This window comes from Cryptotermes secundus, unplaced genomic scaffold (genome assembly GCF_002891405.2).
Source record: "Cryptotermes secundus unplaced genomic scaffold, Csec_1.0 scaffold1191, whole genome shotgun sequence".
Lineage (NCBI taxonomy): Eukaryota > Metazoa > Arthropoda > Insecta > Blattodea > Kalotermitidae > Cryptotermes > Cryptotermes secundus.
The window spans coordinates 464,112-468,242 of NW_019719382.1; positions in this window are offsets into that span (position 1 = coordinate 464,112).

Here is a 4,131-nt window from a genome sequence, read left to right on the forward strand (position 1 = left end):
GCAGGCCGAAGGACATGAAGGGGAACTCGAATGGGCCGAATGAAATGGTGATGGCCGTCTTCTGTATATCATCGGGATGGATGGAAATTTGGTTGTAGGCTCTCACCAGGTCGATCTAGGAGAAGACGGAACAACCGAAAAGCTGGTGGGAGTAGCCAGACAGGGTAGCGGTCGGGGATGGTCCGGGCGTTTAAAGCTCTGTAGTCGACACAGGGACCCCAACCGTTGTCCTTCTTGGGTACAATGTGTAGTGCAGAAGACCAGGAACTCTCTGAGCGGCGAGCTGTGCCATCCCGTAACATGGCGTCGAACTCGGCTTTGGCGATAGCGAGTCGGTCCGGTGCCAGTCGCCGGGGTCGGCAGGTGACTGGCGGGCCAGGTATAGTCCGGATGTGATGCACAGTGTTGTGGCACACTTCGTGTTGGGTTCCGGCTGGGCGGGTGAGGTCCGGGAATTTGACGAGTAGGCTGTCGACTGGTGTGCCGTTACTGATGGTCTTGACGCTGGGGATCAGTGAGTTGGCTGGTGGCGCCGGGGAAGACAACGATGTGACACCGTCCAGTAGGCGGTTGTTTTGGCAGTCCACCAGGAGGCCGGAATGAGAGGAATTTGGCTCTGATGAGTGGCTGAGTAATGTCGGCCACTATGAATCGCCACGTGAAATCCCGACGTAGTCCCAGGTTGAGGCTAAGAGGCAACCATCCGTAGGTGTGGACTGTGGTGCCGTTAGCCGCGCAGAGGTCGTAGTTGACACGTTCCCTGTGCCGTTTACTGATCCTATCAGTGACGAAAAGGAGGCCGTTGTTGATGTCCACTGTGTTAGTTTTCCTGCTGGCGGTAGGAGCAGGGCTGCGTACACTTGTGCCCGGGCCCCGTAGAGGTGATGGTACCAGCAGAGGGTGGATATAACCTCGCCCGAGGGCGATCTGCTGGCAGAGCGGCAGTTCCTGGAGTTGGAAAGAATGCGTCCCAGCTTGGAGTTCAGTGTTTCCACTTGTCTGCTTAAGATTATTAGTTACTCCTGCAGGTCTTCAAGCTTCCTTCTTTTACTTGTCCTGCGACAACCAAATATTCTTAGAAAGAAACTCATGATCCTCGTGATGGTATTCTTCAAGATGGGAAGTATTCTTATTCGAGATTCTTCTAGACGTGCGTCCATTCCTTGGCAGGCCATCGTCCCGTCTTCTTCTATCTCGTGTGTAAATGCGGACACCATCTCTATGAGGCTGGTGCACATTTCACCTGGCATGGCTTCCGTCAATCCTAGGATAGCTCTTGATTTTGCTCGTATAGCTCTTGTTTCTGCATCCAAATTTTCTTCCCAGGCCCTCATCTTTTTGATCATTTCCTCTTTGTCCTCGGCGTTCATTATGCCCATCATTTGTTCTTGGCCAGCTCTGATTTCCTTGAGAAGCATTTCAATCATCTGCCTTGGCCCCATTTTTGTCTTTCTCGCGTGATTTTCACATGTTTAAGTTCGTAAACCTATTCTGACACCAAATTGTCACGTGTTGAGTGTATAACGCGACAAATAACTTCAGACCTTATTGGATGCAGCGAATTTTATTTCACACTCGCTAATACAATCACACAGTTTACAATTTGACAACTACTGCTATCTGCAATATTACAGTATTGACTGAATACTTTTCCCTGGCCAACTCGTGTTAGTTTTCCTGCTGGCGGTAGGAGCAGGGCTGCATACACTTTTGTGCCCGGGTCCCATAGCAGTGATGATACCAGCAGAGGGTGAGTATAACCTTATCTCGTGAGGGGGATCTGCTGGCCGAGCGGCGGTTCCTGGAGTTGGAAATAATGCGTCCCAACTTGGCGTTCAGTGTTTCCACTTGTCTGCTTAAGATACTTTAGCTCCTCCTGCAGGCCTTCAAGCTTCCTTCTTTTACTTGCCCTGCGACAACCAAATATTGTTAGGGAGAAATTCATGATCCTCGTGATGGTTGTCTTCAAGATGGAAAGTTATCTCCTTCGAGATTCTTCTTCTAGACATGCCTCCATTTTTTGGCACATCTTCTTCTGTCTCGTGTTTAAATGCGGACACCATTTCTGTGTGGCTGGTGCACATTTCATCTGGCATGCCTTCCGTCCATGCTAGGATAGCTCTTGTTTCTGCATCCAACTTTTCTTCCCAGGCCCTCATCTTTCTGGGGATTTCCTCTTTCTCCTCGGTGTTCATTTTGGCCATCATTTGTTCTTGGCCAGCTCTGATTTCCTTGAGAAGCATTTCCATCATCTGCCTTTGCCCCATTTTTGTCTTTTTCGCGTTGTTTTCGCATGTGTAAGTTCGTAAACCAATTCTGATACCAAATTATTACGTGTTCTTAAGTTCGAATCTTGTTGATCACGTGTGTAAGTCCAATCCCACTTCTGACACCAAATTGTCATGTGTTGGGTGTATAACGCGACAAATAACTTCACGCGTTATTGGATGCAGCGAAGTTTATTTCACCCTCGCTCAAACAATCACACAGTTTACAATCCGACAACTACTGCTCTCTGCAGTATTACATTGTTGACTTAATACTCTTCCCTGCCCAACTTGTGTTAGATTTCCTGCTGGCGGTAGGAGCAGGGCTGCGTACACTTTTGTGCCCGGGCCCCGTAGCGGTGATGGTACCAGCAGAGGGTGGGTTTAATCTCTCGTGAGGGCGATCTTCTAGCCGAGCGGCGGTTCCTGGAGTTGGAAAAAATGCGTCCCAGCTTGGCGTTCAGTGTTTCCAATTGTCTGCTTAAGATACTTTAGCTCCTCCTGCAGGTCTTCAGGCTTCCTTCTTTTACTTGCCCTGCGACAACCAAATATTCTTAGAAAGAAACTCATGATCCTCGTGATGGTATTCTTCAAGATGGGAAGTATTCTCATTCGAGATTCTTCTAGACGTGCCTCCATTTCTTCGCAGACCATCGCCCCGTCTTTTTCAGTCTCATGTTTAAATGCGGACATCATCTCTGTGTGGCTGGTGCACATTTCATCTGGCATGGCTTCCGTCCTTGCTAGGATAGCTTTTGTTTCTGCATCCAACTTTTCTTCCCAGGCCCTCATCTTTTTTGAGCATTTCCCCTTTGTCCTCGGCGTTCATTATGCCCATCATTTGTTCTTGGCCAGCTCTGATTTCCTTGAGAATACTTTCCGTCTTCTGCCTTGGCCCCATTTTTGTCTTTCTCGCGTGGTTTTCGCTTGTGTAAGTTCGTAAACCAATTCTGACACCAAATTGTTATGTGTTTTAAGTTCGAATCTTGTTGATCAGGTGTGCAAGTCCAGTCCCACTTCTGACACCAAATTGCCACGTGTTGGGTGTATAACGCGACAAATAACTTCGCGCCTTATTGGATGCAGTGAATTTTATTTCACACTCGCTCATAGAATCACACAGTTTACAGTCTGACAACTACTGCTATCACCTAAACTAGAAATTCATTCGGGGGTAGAAGCCAATAAAGTGGCACATGTCTTTGCAGCCTCTGTTTCTTTGGCATATAGGATGTCGACAAGTAAAATTACACTTTCGGACATTAACAACGATCTTCCTGGTCTAGATCATTTGAAAAAATATAAACAGAGGCTACGAAAACTGTGGCAAGAAACCAGGGATCCAGCGTGTAAAACGGCAGTCAGTTGGGTCACCAAATCAATCAGTCGAATGACCCGTAAAAAGGCACTTGAACGGTGGGAAACAAAAATAGGTAACGCTGAAGTCACACCTCAGGGTATATGGCCCATTGTGAAATCTCTCCTTAAGAGAGACGGACAAAGGGCACCAACTGTTATTCATGGTTCTTCTGGCATAAAATTTCATCCTTCTGAAAAAGCCAACGAAATTGCAGACTGTTTGGAAATTCAGTTCACGCCACATGACCTGTGCGACGAAAACCATGAACAGCGGGTGGAGGCTAGAGTTTAAGCTCTGCTGGAAACCGTGGATGAAAACCCCCTTCTAAGGAAGTCCCTGAAATTAAAAAAGGCCTGTGGAATTGACGGCATCCCAAATGAATGCCTCAGGCACCTTCCAAGGTGACAATTGGTTCACCTAACTCATTTATTCAATCACTGTTTTCGGTTCTCATTTTCCAAATACTTGGAAGGAAGCAAAAATAATAACTTTACCTAAACCGGG